We start from the raw sequence: 16,227 nt of genomic DNA on the forward strand, positions 1-16,227 counted from the left end.
TCCTTTCAGGGGAAGGAGGTTGTTTTAAAGAGGCTCTGTGGGATCGTTTGGCCCTTCGAAACCACTCTGACCACAGGCTTCTCTGTTTTCACTCTGTTCCTTCAGCACTTCCTTGGGCATCTCAGTCGCCTTTTACTTCCCCTGCATTAATCTTGGCATCTCGTTTGATGGTAAGCAGTTTGAGGGAGGTCTCTGACTTACTCATCTCCACATTCCTGAAAGCCTTAGGTGACCCAGAAGTTAAATGCTTATTAAAATAAAAGCCTAATGGTTTTTGCAGCTCTTCACATCTTTGAAATTCCTTTCCTCTCTATCACCTCATTGGATGTGAACTTTAAAGTAACCTTGTGATGATTAATTGTATGTGTTAAATTGGCTAGGTTATGGTGCCCAGTTTTTGGTCAAACCCTAATCTAGATGTTGCAGTGAAGGTATTTGTGGATATGGTTAAATTTATAATCTGTTAACTTTAAGTAAAGCAGATTACTCTCTCCATAACCAGGGTGGGTCTCATATCATCAGTTGGCAGGTCTCAAGAGCACATTGGCCTGAGGTTTTTCAGAGAAGTAATTCTGCCTTAAGACTGCGATGTAGAAATTCAGTCTGAGTTTCTAGCCTGTTGCGCTATGGGATTTGGACTCAAAACTGAGACATCAACAGTCATCCAACTTTCTAGACTGCTGACGTGCCTACAGATTCTGAACTTGCTGATCCCCACACTTGTATGAACCAATTCCTTAATCTTTCTCTCCTTCTGTAGATAGATGACTGATAGTTAGATGATAGACAGACAGACAGATAGATAGATAGATAGATAGATAGATCTCCTTAACCTACTAGTTTTATTTTTCCTGGAGAACCCTTACAAATATAAACCCTGAGTGATAAGGACAGCCACTATTCCTACTTTACAGATGTCTAGAGAGTCACCGAGAGGTTAGGTCTTTATCCCAAGGCCCCATACTGGGTATGTAAGGCTAGACAGAAGCCAGTTTCCTGGCTTTCTAACTCAGGGCTTTAAAAATGGAAGCAGTTGCCTGACAAATGTCCATTCAGTTGTCAAGAGCTTAAGTATCTGTCTGGGAGTGACGTTTTAAAAACATTTTCTCTCTCCAGCACCACACTGGGGCTGGACACTAAGCTGGGTGACACTGAAGGGCTTCAGAGACCCACACACATATTTAACAACCACTATTTCGATGGGCGTGCTTCAGAGCTCTATAAACCTTCACCTGAACAAAACAGTCGCCTCGCTGTAACTGTGTATGGGGATACCCGGCCATCAGCAAGCTGAAAGAGTTTTATCCTGTGTAGTCAGTAATGAAAGCCTGGAGAGGATTTCTCTTGAGATAATTCCATTTTTGATGGATTTTCTTTGTTTACAATGAACTGGGGATGTACATATTGCAGCTTATCTTTGCTTGACCAAAATAACTAAACCACAATATCTGGAACAATAACTTGGGTATTATTTGAAGTCTGCTGGCCTGGACCTTGTCTGTGTTCATGCTAGGTGGAAAATTGAAGGAGATATAATTGCAACTTGTTGGCTCCCTTTACGGGGAGTTTGGAATTTCACAGGTACTGGCAGGACTTTGCTCCACCAAGTCCTTGGATGGGAAGGTCCTTGGATGAGGAAAGACTTGGTCTTCTCCTGTGTTTCTTGGATGCTCAGGCTGAGCTGTCTCCTCTTGCCAAGGGGAGAGTTAGAGCTCATGACCTGTTAGACCTCACAACCCAAGGGTAGATTTAGATATAACTACATCCCTTTTCTGCTAAAAATATCATGAGTCTGAAATTCTTTGGGGAGGCTGCTACCTACAATGGAGATAGGGTTCCATATATAGCAAAGCTTCTGTGGTTTTGTACAAGCTTCTTTACAGTCTCTGCCATATTTTGCTCCCCTGTGAAATGGGACTAACTCTCTCTTCCCAAGTTATTAAAGAATTAAAAGACACAAAATATTAATTGGCTGACCTTTACCAAATGGAAAACTTGGATCAGCACTGGGTCAATCATTTGACATTCCTTATCTTGCTTAAATGTCAACAATAATGCCATGCAGGGAGGGGCTGTTTTTGATCCAGTTTTAAAGATGAGGAAGTGGTGCTCAGCTCAGCAGGTTAAGCATCTTTCCTTGGTCACTTGGTGAGTTGTCAGTGGATGGTACCCTATACTCAATCAGTGATTGAGAGATGCTTGCCAGCCACTGGGTGCTCAGAGCAGGTTGGTTTTCTCCTTTTTGCCTTTGGTCCCCACCTCCTTCCTTCTTTGCTCCTCTAAGGGTCTCTTAAGTGGAAGTCCAACTAGAAAAAGTAGCAGAAGGGCAGAAGTGTTTTCACTCCACCTAATAGGCTTTTCCTGATGTTGGGCTGAAAGTAGCTAAGGATCCTTCCTTGCCAGGTACAGGGTGGGATAGGAGGAGGGCATGACTAATGCTAAGAGAAATAAAGTCATCTTGAGTTCTGCAAGTGCCGCTCTTGTTCTGGGGTCCTAAGAAACTATATATCTCCTGGAGGTAAGGGAGCAAGTCTGTTAACTTGCGGTAGACTCCTAGGTTTGATATTAAACAAATGATTTTTGATGAGGAAGTCGCAGTTTCCTCCAGTTGTCATCTGCCTTGTTCATTGCTTGTCTCGCTGTCCAGCTCAGCTTGTAGCGCTTTGTCAGTTCTCATGAAAGGCTTTCTTTCCTGGCAGTGAGAAAGTTTAGGGTCAAAAGAAGGACACAGTGCTGAGAATGTAAAAGCTCACGGGATTCGTTGAGTGATGAGACCCTCTTGAGCTCATAGAAAAATAAAAAGGCCTTTCTTGCGGTCAAACTTGAAATTTATTGAGACAAGTGGAAAACAAACACAGGAAAAATTATGCTGAAAGCATTATGCTTTCAGGCTTCCCATTCCATGGAATAAAAACCTCCATCAGCAAGGGGCAGGGGAAGATGAATTCTCCAGAGAATGGGATAGGAAGAAAGGAGCCACCTAGCATTTCTAGGAGAGGATTGAACCAGAAGGTAAACTGGAGATGCAAGCAATTGCTGTTGTCCTATTAAACCCACTGTGTTGAAGACGTGGTGCTGAAGCATTCAGCCAATGAAACAGCGAGTGTCTGCATAATGAGCAGTCAGCCCTACTCTGTACCTAGACATCGCATGTGCAGAGTAACAGTCTCCCAAGGGCATGGCTGGCTAATTGTCTGGAGCCTGGCTGAAGAGAGGAAGGATTATATTACATGCCTCGGCATATTATGTTAAGCGGAATGAATCCTGCTTCAGGGCCAATATTTTTGTTCAGTGATGCTTCTTGCCTTAGATCTCTCCCTGGTGGAGTTTATCTCCCTGAGGAAACATGGTGATTTTCAAGCTCTGAAGAGCAGTCCAGAGACTGTTAATCAGAACACTGGGCACTTTTCTGTCTCAGGATAGAGATGTCTTTTAGAAAAAGGAGCACTGGACTGAGAGTCATTTGTGCTGTACTCTAGACCTGGCACTGCCATTCAGCAGGTGTTAGACTCAGGGTAAGTCAGTTGTAGTCACAAAAATGCCGCTTTCTAATCTATAAACGGATTTCTTCAAATTATAACCCACCAGAAAACCCAATGTGTACAACAGATGAATTCAGAGCAACTCTGGTTGAATAACAGCCAAGGAGCGAGGACCATTGCTGGCCTTATCCTCTGCTCCTTCCCATTTTCCCTTTAAGTGGCTTCACCAAATCTTTAGGTCTCTCTCCATAGTTCCCAAAATAGCCTTCCATGCTAATCCTTCTAGAGATCATATAGCAGCAGGGTCAGGCGTTTATTACTGTGGTTTTAGATTGGTGCATGTTCTCAAATTTCAGTAGGAGAATGACCCTGAAGGTGATTTTACAAAGAGGATAGAAACATATGAGAGGATGGCTGTGTTCTGCAGTGACCCGTTTAAAAAGAAAAACCTGTCCCTCACTCTTCTGTGGAAATCTCTCTTGATTTCTGTTCAAATTAAACTACATTGAGACTCTGCTCTTGTGTGGGTCATGGTTATATCTTGTTGTTGGTTAAAAAAAAAAAATCTCCCACGTTGGTCAGTTTCAAAAGGGACAGTGTGTGATGACAAAGGCCTATTTGGTAGGTGTTCTGTCCTGATTTGGAGAAGGGAAGGAGCAGTAGGAAGAAAGGAAAAAAAAAAAAAAAAAAAGCGGAGGTTTGTAGAAGGAATTGTGTAATATCTGGTTCTTAAGTTAAGACTCTCACTAGACCAAACTGTGAGGAGGAAAACAGGAAGCAGAGAGATGGACACATTTGAACTGTTGGTTTTTTGGTTTAAAGGATGTGTCTAAGTTAGGAAGAGATTTTATAGACTCATAAAGTATTGAAATTTTAAAGCTAGAAGGGATCAAAATGATTTTATCCCAAGAGTGGCTTTAGTTATTGAGAGAGGAGCTTTTCCTTTTTCTTTAAATGAATGTTCATATATAAGCAAAGGATTTTTTGATCTTTTGAATATCCGCTTAGGGAATGTTCTTCTTTGCAATATACATGAGGTTTTGAAATGACTGGCAAAGCCTTTCTGGGAAAGAAAATGTAAGACTATATTGGGTACACTGAGAAATTGAAATAATTATCCTAAATTTATTAAGATAAGTTCATTAATACTGGCATTATCAAAAATTGTTTTAGAGATCCCTAAAACAGACCTCAGTTAAACTGGAATCACTTAGGTGCTTTAGTGACAGTATTTTTATTAATTTTTTATTTGAAAAACAGAATGCAATCAATTAAGCCGTGTGTCTGGGAGAAAAGGTCACGTTTTTAGCAATTATTTTAACATAAAGAAGTGTTACATATAGAGTCACTGTCAATTACTAGAAATAATTACATATTTTCTTGGGTAATTTCATGGTAATTAAAGTGTCACTGAAGCATAAGATGCTTTGTTAATGAAAAGATTAAAAAACCTCACGAGTTTATCGTATTTTGTTGAAATGTGGTTCAATGTTTATTATCATAATTTCTGATTGTTATTGCATAAACTTGAATGGTATTAATGCACAAATCACGCGTGTAAGCCGAATAATAGCTCACGCAGTAAAAAATACATCACATGAGGTGGTTCAATAGCAATCAAAATTATGATAATAAACAGTCAACCGTGTTTCAACAAAGAAAGAACAAAAACACTCTTAAAATATGTTTCTCTTGATTTTCAAAGAATCTATGACACTAATTACAAAAAAATTACTGAAGAGAAAAAAAAATACCATACTGTTTCCAAACACTCTATACTGAGGAGCATAAACATTTAAAACTGTAAACAGAATTTTTATGAATAAAAGGATTTCAAAAATGTCCAAAAGACTTTTTGAGTAAAATTTTCACATCTGGTGTATTACAGAAAAGACAACATACTGTTTTCTGTTTTGAACCTAATAATGTTAACCCATCCTTAGCTAGACAAGGGGTTTTACTTGTTACTTTAGAAGGAGGAGGTGGATTTAAATGGATTGATAGTTTTATTTCCCAACCTTCTTGTGACCAGTAGAGGTGTGAAATGAGAAAGTAAATAGGTTAGTGTGCTCTTCTTGTTTCCAGATGCTTCCTGGGAGAAGGAGAAACTCAGGCCAGTTGATTGAGCTGCTCAAGGAGACTGAACCTAAGATGGGATGTAAGAGATACATTTCAGAGATGGAAAAATTAGGAGCTGGTGCAATGGTGAGCTAGAGTTGGATTTTAGAGAAGATTTCACAAGGGTAAATTTTGGTGCTTTTTTTTTTTTTTTTTTTTTTTTTTGTCTTTTTAAGGCCTAACCTGCGGCATATGGAGGTTCCCAGGCTAGGGGTCTAATTGGAACTGTAGCTGCCAGCCTACACCACAGCCCCAGCAACTCTGGATCCGAGCCACATCTGTGATCTACACCACAGCTCACGGCAGCGCCAGATCCTTCACCCACTGAGTGAGGCCAGGGCTGCGTTCTCATGGATACTAGTCAGATTCAGTTCTGCCGCGCCACAACTGTAACTACTTGTGCATCTCTTTTTTTTTTTTTTTCCCCACTGTACAGCAAGGGGATCAAGTTATCCTTACAAGTATACACTACAATTGCATCTCTTTTTAACTCTACTTTTGGTGACTTCCCTTTTGGAAGCTTGAAATCACCTGTGGTAGGAGTATTTACACCATGGAAATTGGCAACACTACCAATCAGAGCATTTTTTTGCGGGGGTGGAGTGGTTATTCAGCATGGGAGGAGAAATGGATGGTGATTTGAAAGTCACAGCAATCAAAATAGTGACCACTATAGAGATTAATTAGATCATGTCAAACAAGGCAAAGATTTACACTTATTCACCTTGTTAAAAATGACCCCTGGTCTGATCTACAATACAAAGCTTGAATAAATTTGGAAAATCTGGTCCAGTGCTTCTGGTCTGCCTCTTTACCATTCACATAAAAACTTCCAACAATCATATGAAGTGTCCCCTTCTCCCCCAGTAGAGGCCCATTCATCTTCCCTTCAAAAAGCCAAATGAAACGGATGCTCTACTCAGGCACTTTTGTAGGATGGGACCTGTGCTCATGGTGACCTGACAGTCCTGGTGATTTTCCAAGGAGTCCTCACCATCTAGTGAAAGCTCAGGCACCGTATGATGTATAAGACACCTCACGGTCTGGACCTTCAGGTTCTCTGTGCATGCCTACTCCCAATTCTCCATCCCACTTCCCTCTCACTCTCTTGTGCTTGTTGGCTGTGTGCATATCTCAGTGCTTCTGCCAAAAGAGCTCTTCCTCTTCTTTGCCCCCTGTCTAATCCTCCAGCTCACCTAGAATCACAAAAAAACCTTTCCCCACAATAGCTCGCCTTTTCCACACCATTCTTTACCTGTCATACCTCCAAGCACAGGGGATCTTTATTTTGTGGTAATTCAGTAGATATTTTTGAAAAGTTTGAAAAGTGCACCCCACATCCTATAGCCAAGTGTTGCCATTAACCTTGGAACAAGTCTGGGGAGTTAGTATTTTCATAAGTGAAAGGATGAGGGGGAAAGTGAAGAAGAAAGGATGACGATTCAGGATCAGGTTGTACTTGAAGTTCTTAGAACTCGTAAACTTGGGATTAATATTTGTGCTTAGATTAGTTGACCTTAGAGTTTTCTGCTGTAAAAATGCTGGTCTAAGATCATTAACACATTTTCTGGTTTGTAGCCAAGAACTCAATCTTGGAGAGCTTAATTTACTTTTTGTCTAATTGTCAAGGGATGGAAAGCTAATAGGACCATCTGGGAGAATGTGTTAAGAGCATCTTAGCATATTTGCAATCCTAGTTCTTTATTCCAAGCCCTCCCATTTTTCATCTTCCTATGACCACGTTATGATTTATTAATAAACATTTACATTTTCCAAGTGGGGATATTTAAATAAAACTTTCATTGAGATGTCATCTTTATAAAATTGTGGGTTTTGTTCATTTATTTTTTTCTTGAGAAGTTAGTTGATTTTTTTTTCTTGTTATGGTTACTCCAGCTTTTAAAATACAATGATCTAATTCTGGACAGAGGGTATTAGAGAGATTTGCATAGGGTTTTGAAGTTGCTAGGCCCACATCTGAACATCTTATCACTTCCCTCTCTCATCTCCTTGTGTTGTCAAACTTCCCTGAAAGCCGATTTGTGAACCTGGAGAGTCTTGTTTTCATATTGCTGGGGGGGTGGGGAGAGGGGCAGCAGTGTTTTAAACATTTCTGTCTCCTCATTTTGCTCAAATGTGTTTCTCTTGGCAGGAATCCTAACCTGGCTGGATTCACTTTGGTGTGGGTGTGACCCTGGTTTTCCTCTAGCCAATATTTTCCGTGGCCATGCCAGTCTGGAGAGCCAAACTCTCTCGCCGACCAAAGATCATACAAAGGCCAGGACAAGTGCTCAAGGCGCTTTCCTGAGATGATGATTTAAATTATCATGCTCTCCTGGGGGCCTTGAGAAATAGGCCACTCTCTGATCATTTTTGAGCACTTGCCAGCTTGCCTGAAATATGAGGAGAGGGAGATGTGTCTGCTTTTCTAATTAGTTTTTTCCTCCACTAAGTCATATCCCCTTCCTTTTAAGTGACAGAAAACATTAGAGTTCTTAAGAGATGTCTATTTTCCAGTGGGGCTTACATCATCGTTTTATCTAATTATTTCTCAATTACGAATAATAATTAAACCAAATGGTGATGCAAACTAGTGTGGTAACAATATATCTTTTTAGAAGAGCTCCCCAAAGGAGTTATAGAACCCCAGGGTTGAACATTCTTTGTTCAGTCTCAAAGGTCAGTCTTGAAGAATGCAAAAGTTGCAAGTCTTGGTTTTTAAATCACATCTGATGCCCCTTGTCCCTGACCCGAGAGAGAAGACAGATGAATTCAGTCTTCACTTGTTTTTGACACCTCAATAGTGTTTTAGTGGTTACAGTAAACACAGGCTTGCTGCAGAAGGAGAACTTGTTAACTGAGTCACTATTAATGGACAGTATCCACAGATTCTTACCCTGGAGTCAGGAGACCTGGATCTAGAGTGACTGTGCATCTGAATTTGCCAGAGACAGTCTTGGTGGTTGCCTCTTGTCTTGGCATTATTATTGGCTCTTGGCCCTTTTCATGTCAAAAGTATCCTATTTCAAATTCTTTTACAAATTGCTAGGTGGACAAATGTTATGAGATTCAACTTAGATCTTCTTTATTGATACCTAAGATTCTAAGTCTTAAATCAAGTTGTCCAAGTGGTATTCCTCAATCTCAAATACATTAAGATCAAATAAGGGATTAATAAATGAAAATATACCTTTTTTGGGACAGCCCTATGTGTGCAAGGTAAATTTGTAGTGCTTCTGGAAGAAAGAGAATGTCTTTAAGCGCTTATATAGGCAAGTATTTTTTTTAAATGAGACTTCATAAAATTTAAGAACTTTCTGCACTTCAAAGACACAATTAAAAAAATGAAAAGCCACACACAGGGAGAGAATATTCATAATACATTTAGCTAGCAAAAAGTGCTTATTCAGAATATGTAAAGAACCTTTAGGAACCAGTGATAAAAAGACAACCCAATTTTTTTTAAAAAGGTCAAAAACTTAAAAACCCCAGAAAAGATATTAGAATGACAAATATGTATATGAAAAGGTGTTTAACATCAAGGAAGTGGAAATTAAGACCATAAGGTATTTTTTTAATTTTGATACTATTTTGAACCTATTGTTAGTATTTAAAATACATACTGACATCACCAAGTGCTAGTGAAAAGCTGACACACTCATATTTAGCTGGTGGGAATTTAAAAGAGTGAAGCCACTTGGGGAAATTTATTGACAGTGTCTTGTAAAGTTAGACATGCACTTACACCTAGCAATTCTATTCATAAGTATTTATCCAACAGAAGATAAAAGAGAGGACCACAAAGGAGCTTGAACACTGATACTGATAACAGCTTTATTCATAGTAGCTCCAAACTGGAGACAGTTACACAGATAGATTCTCTACATGGAATGGATAAAGGAATAGTGACATAGCCACATGAAAACCTATGCAGCAATGAAAAAAATTAACTTCAATTATATGTAACAACATGGATGCATCTCTTAGATACTATGTTGAGAGAAAGAAGCCAGATACAGAAATGTACATAATGTATGATTCCATTCATATGAGGCTCTAGTATAGGTAATAGTGATGAATGGTGATAGAAATCAGATAATTGGTTGTCTGGGGTGGGTCTGTGTACTGGAAGGGAGACTATTCAATAGAGAAAGGGTGAAGAAACTTTCCAGATGAAGAAAATATTTACTATCTTTTTCTTGGTGGTCTATACATGATGTGTGTAGACATATATAGAAATTGTTAGTATACACTTGAGGTATGCATGTCCTTTATGCAAATTATATTTCAATACAATACTTTAAAGATAAGTTATAATGCTTGTCCATTTATCAAGCATATTCTCACACAATAATGTTTTTCAAATATTTCTAAGCATCACCATTTTTTCTTTAAACATAATTTTCCGTGAAATTCCAATATAACTAGTAAAAGCAGAATTTCTGGAGTTGAAACTAGGAGCGAGTTCTGAAGTCCTACATGCCTGCTCTTTACTGCCCATCTGGCTCTGCACCCCATTCTTTTAACAACTCTATGATGGAAGGGCTACTTTTAAAAATTCTATCAGTTATACAGATGAAGAGACTGATGCTCAGAGAAGTTGTGACTTGCCTAGGGTTACATGGTTACTAATAATATGACAAGGACCAGAAAGTCATGGCTTCCGACCCATGATCTGTACCTTGCCCTCTTTGAATGTCTGCCAAGTTTAAAGCAGTCTCCCAAATGTTGTGAGGAATATAAAGGAATCTAAAAATACTCCCAGCTGCTGATGAGTTTAGAGTCCCCTGGGAGAGGTGAGATACATATGTACACCTTGAGTAAGCAGAGAGGCGGGGGGACCAGTGTTCAGCATCCTGCTCAAACCTCATCTGGCTGTAGGCATCCTGTCCCATCAATGGGAAATACCTAGAGGTGAGAAACCACCACTCATCAGCACACAGGTGACCTTTCTGGTCATTTCAGTAACTCCAGCAACTGGGTTGGTACTGTGTTTTTCTCTCCAGATTGTTGATTTTTGTGGATTCTTCCTAGGAGATGGACATGGGACAGAGTTGGTCAAGGTTATCCTACATTTCTTTTTGCTGTATGGTTTTAACCAACAGCTTCACAGTTTCAGGTTTTCATTTTGATGTGGCCATCACTCACCATTGCTGAAAACCCTCTTATTTCCCCATTTATAGTAGGACCACATCAAAAACACTGACTTTGGTATTTTCAGATCAGTTGATGCTGACGTTTCCTCTCAGAAATGTCCTACTCATACATCTTTGCATTTCCTATCTTGTAGCAGCTGGTGTGATTCATTTATTTATCTTCAAGTTCAATTTGTGATACAGTTAGAAGAGACTGTCAGCAAGGGAGAGTCAAATGGAGGGTTTATTTTTTTTTCCCCCAGTGGGTAAATACTAGACAAGAAGGGGGTCAGCTGGTGGGGTGCTTATTGGATTTATTTGGTTTATTTTTTTCTTAAAGTCCTTCCCTCTGAGAGGACAAAGTTCTCCTTTTCTTTTTAAGTGCAAAGCCCAAAGTGGGAAAATTTGAAATTTGATTTAAATTTTTTTGATGTGAAAGAGACTAAAGAAAAACAGTGATGCTGTGAATTTTCTCTAATTTCAATGGGAAAGAGATTGGAATTCCCATGAGGGGGCTGATTGTTGAGATTCATATTTATTTATTTTTTATCTGTCACTGGGGATATGCTGATTTTGATGGATAAAACACAGAATTAGGAGCTCAGCAAACACACGTGGGACTGGGCCATGAGAGGATGAGAAGCTGAAGCCAGTGATCACCAAGAGAGTGAGGATGGCTTACAAGGCCAAGTGCAAATCCCCTGCCTCAACTATTGCCCTTATCGGGCCTTTGTTGGTTTTATATTTCCTCCATTAGAAATATTTCATGAGTGTGTCCAAGTTATGCAAAAAGAAAAAGAAACAGAAAAACCCAAACAAAAAATAATGTGAAGAAAAACTCCTGTGGTCAGAATAGTTTGGGAAAACTGGAATGAACAAAGAAAAATTGATGTCTTTATTGAAAGATTTCCCTCGACCTGAAATAGGATTTTGTACATTATGAATCCTAAGAAGAACTGTAGAGTTAGCTATATAAGAGGCCTAACCTTGGTGAGAAGAGGATTTTACCCATTTAGCTCCCTACATCTTAGGAGGCTGACCTCAAAAGGAAATAAAAGCTTGGATGAAAGCATTAAAAAAGCTGGCTAGGAGTTCCTGTCGTGGCAGAGCAGAAGTGACTCTGACTAGGAACCATGAGATTGTGGGTTTGATCCCTGGCCGCATTCAGTGGGTTAAGGATCTGGCGTTGCTGAGAGCTGTGGTGTAGGTCGAAGACGTGGCTCGGATCTGGCATTGCCGTCGCTGTGGCGTAGGTGGGCAGCTACAGCTGTGATGCGACCCCTAGCCTGGGAACGTCCATAGGCTGTGGGTGCGGCCCTAAAAAGACAAAAAAGCAAAAAGCAAAAAGCTGGCGAAAAGGCAAATCAGAACAGGATCGTGATAATATTTGAAGCCATTAAGCACCGACTTAACTCCTTAGTTTAAATTAGTTTATCGTATTAACTGCAAGTGCTTTGTAAAACTCCTGTGGCAAAGAGATTGGACTGAAATAAAATATCACAGGGAAGTTAGACAATGAAAGGCAAACATCATGATATCACTTATGTGTGGAATCTAAAAAAGAGGATGTAAATGAACCAACTTGCCAAACGGAAACAGACTCACAGACTTTAAAAAAAACTTATGGTTACCAAAGGGGGCTGGGCGGTGGGTAGGGAGGGTTTGGGGGTTTGAGCCTGGCATATGCACGCTGAGGCACATGGAATGATTGTCCAATGGGGACCTGCTATACAGCACAAGGAACTCTACCCAATATTCTGTGACAGTCTATGTGGGGAAAGAATCTGAAAGAATGGATATGTGTACATGTATAACTGAATCACTTAGCTATACAGCAGAACTTATCAGAACCTTGTCAATCAACTATACTTCAATAAAACTTTAAAAAATGAAAAAAAAAATTATCACAGGGGCCATCACGGAGGCTATCAGTGATCTAACCAGAAGGCAAGGAAGAGATGATGGATTGATAAAAGAGGCCATGTTTCCGAATTTTAAATATTGACTCTTACTAGCTTCAATCCATGTAGCACATATCAGCCTAAAACCAAATAAGAGAAAAGAGATGTTCAATCAATTGACTTAAACACAAGAGTCATAGAAATCAATTCTAACATGTCTATATTAATTAAAGCATAACATCAAATAAATGATTGCCAGCAACAAGTGGAGATGCTGTTTAAAATTTTCTCAGCATGCAAATGTTTTTTTTTTGTTGTTGTTGTTGTTGTTGTATGGAGAACTGACCTTGAAATTCAAGGTTTAGCTGGTTTATTTTGACACTACCAGTGACACCAAACCTATCTCCTTTCATTTCTTTGCACAGTTAAGTGAGATTGCCCTGTCTCTACTGCAGTTAAATGAAACCACCGGATTGCTTTCTGGCCAGTCCAGCGTGGGCATAAACTCCACCTGCAGTCCCGGTATGTACAGAAAGTCCTACATGGTCCTCCTTTTCTCAACCCTCGCATCTGCCAGGGGTTTGCTCCTAGGGCAACAAGAATGCAGAGCCCTGTCATTGAAGCAACCTGGGTTCCTGAGTCCGCATTTGGGGATGGTCACACAAGCATTCAGACAGGACTTTGTCCAGGTTAGACCATTATTTTTATTTTGCTAGGTCACTGAGATTTTGATTTTGTTTTTGTTAGCCCATCTCACGGTAACTGCCCAGGCCAGCAGGAATTTGGGGAGTAAGAGCATGTTTTACTTGTGGAAGCTGAGTCTAGAGTAAGTTACTGGTCGTAACTCATTCTTTCCATATTGACTCTAACAGGAAGCACCTTGTGTTGCTCCTGCCTTATCCCACGGAAACTGCGTTAAAATCGGATTATGTAAGATCAGCTTTAAAACGTTTCAGCTTTAGAGAGACCAGGGGAGGTATGAGAATATCTCCCCTGGTCTCCTGCGTGTCTCTCCTTCTGCTGAATTGAAAGTGGCCATCCTAAAGTGAAATGCTCCTATTCCACTGGGGTATGTTTGGGGTCATATGGAAGCATATGTGGCTGTGGGAATCCGTTTCCCCAGCCATGGAGTGTAGAATGCAGCCTGAGCAGAACCCAGCCAGATCTGCTGACCTAGTGACCTTGCTCCTCATATTTACACCCATTGGCCCTCAGCCCAGCCCTGCACAGCTGGCCGAAACAGTCTTCAGTACTTGAGGAACTCCTCCCAAGAGGATTTCATGAACGTAGGAGCTGGTCAGAAAAGAAAGATGAAATTAATGGCAACTGTGCTGAGGAATTAAATGAATTTTCTGAAATAGGAACTTCAACAAGCATGATGGGACTCAGTCTCCTAACAGTCAGCATGAAGAGGGTTAGACAATATTTGCTTGCGTGTTTACATCTGGTGAAAGTCTCATTTGATAAGAATATATGTATGTATTTGAGTCTAAGTGTGAATGGCTCCTTTTGGGAAGTAAATACTGTAGTTCATTCCCAGAGGAATCCTAAATCCAAGTCTTTTTTTTAATAGCCAATGGCAAATTTCAATTGACAATTAGGCTATTTTGAAATATGTTAAGAGGTGACCCTATAAATAGGGATAGATTTAGGTTTTGTAAGCCTGGAAGTTTACATAATTTTAAGACTTTCTTTAAAAAATGAATACAAAGTTAGATATGAAAGTAAATTTAGATTGAGAGATGAAATCATAGTAAGTTACAAATTTTTAAAGTTGACTGCCATAAAAATCAAAGTCCAGAAACATAGGTTTCTTAGTAGACTTGCTAAACATACTTCTCTAGTACTTTTTCTTATATTTTTGGTGGCAAACTCTTTGGTCATCTTGTTTTTTGATAATGAGTTTGTAATATTTTCTGTATAAAAATGAAAAAGATAACTCAGTCTCTTCTTTAGCTAATTTAGTACTAATGGTTTAGAAGCTCATACTTTTTATTGGTAATTTTATGTGAATGACTTAAAATTATTAAATTTGGGAAAATGTCTCTATCAATATTCCTTTTACCCGTGCGCTGTTAACACTTTGAAAAAAATTTCTCTGAGACTAACTTCTGGCTCCTTACTTTTGACTTCTGTTTCTTGCCAATACCCACTACCCACATTCTTCTGGTGCCAGTGTGATAGCATGACATGACCTCTGGCCCTACACCTTTGTGTCGTGACACAGTATGAGTTGGCACAGCAGGTGGTAGGAGTGTTTCTGGAAGCCATTTCTGCATTGGCATGGCTAGCAATAATTTTAATATGTGTGGAATAATTGCAAACCAAATAAATATATGTCAATAAACTCTAACTAAAGGTATCCTGTAAGTCAACACCCCTTGGAGTATATCTTGAAAACGCTGTGGTTAGTATTACCTTTAGACTCCAGGGAGCCAGGCATTGGCTATCGTGGAGTGGGAGGCATGCACTTTGGAGTGCCTTCCTCAGTGTTGTCCAATTTCTCCAAGATTGGTTGGGACACCTTAACACTGGACCTGGGCGTACATGGACCCTGAACCTCCTTTCAACCACTGGGTTGCTCTCTAACCTTCTGTTTCATGGGATTGACAAGATGTCCCACAGAGCTGTGGGACTCGGATTTAGAGCATCTTGGTGAGTGAATTATACTCATTAGCCAGTGCAGCATTTCTTTCATGGCATCTTGTGCTATCGGGCCACCAGAATAGTGCTAGCAGACTGATTTGGGGTGACTCTCAGTCACATTTGACATAAGATGAGTTTGGAGTTCTGAGCTTCTGAGGGTCCACTGTTAACCCATAGGCTTTGAGCTGTGGAGGTAGGTCTATGGATTGGCTCTTTGTAGATCTTGTTCTAACTGTTCTATCTCACATAGGCCCTTGCTTTTTATAATCTATTTTTAACAAAATTCCTTATATAGACAAAGGCCCAATGAAAATATTTTGCTGGGACCCTGCATGTACCATAGATAGCCTTGCCTGTGTCCGTTGCTGCACAACCTAATGAAAGAAAACTGTGAAAGCGGGCAAGTTTGATGGAAAGTAGTGACAGTCTAAATGGATCGCACTAAACTATTTTTTATCAATTTTAAAAAAACATATGGCCATTGAATACCATGTTGAGTCCCCTCCCAATGCCTTGAGGGGGCGCATGCACATGAGGGGCCCTGAGCTTCACTGTAAATCTCCTTCTGCTAATGGACTCGATTTTGCAAAATAGTGGTGTTTTCTTAGACTATTAATGATGCCTCATAAAGACAATGGGTTTAGGATTTATTTAAAACTTAAACCATTTAAAGAACTTTTGTTTTTGCATAATCTTCTCTGTTGCATCCTACTCTAAACCCTGCAGAGTGGCTTCCCCCCCCCCACCCAATTGACCCTAATAGCAAATACAGCAGAATTTGATTAATTCATCTTGTATGTCCATAATTAATGTAAAAGGGCCAACAATCTCTCAACTCTCTTCTCAGAAAATATCTAATAATGAAGTTCAAGTGCAGTTTAATATGACCCAATTTTAAGAAATATAATAGCTGGAGAATTACTTTGAAAAGTTAGAAGTGCTATA

General features: G+C 39.7%; 1 long non-coding RNA gene across 2 annotated transcripts in view; it reads left to right on the forward strand.

The window, feature by feature from the left end:
• The window catches only part of LOC110256949, a 465,513-nt gene that overhangs the window by 72,650 nt on the left and 376,636 nt on the right, over positions 1–16,227 (forward strand). For both annotated transcript variants that reach the window (XR_002339035.1, XR_002339034.1), the window contains exon 2: positions 13,062–13,158. This is a non-coding gene — a long non-coding RNA (uncharacterized LOC110256949). The remainder of the gene's footprint in view (positions 1–13,061; positions 13,159–16,227) is intronic.

This window comes from Sus scrofa, chromosome 15 (genome assembly GCF_000003025.6).
Source record: "Sus scrofa isolate TJ Tabasco breed Duroc chromosome 15, Sscrofa11.1, whole genome shotgun sequence".
NCBI classification, from domain to species: domain Eukaryota; kingdom Metazoa; phylum Chordata; class Mammalia; order Artiodactyla; family Suidae; genus Sus; species Sus scrofa.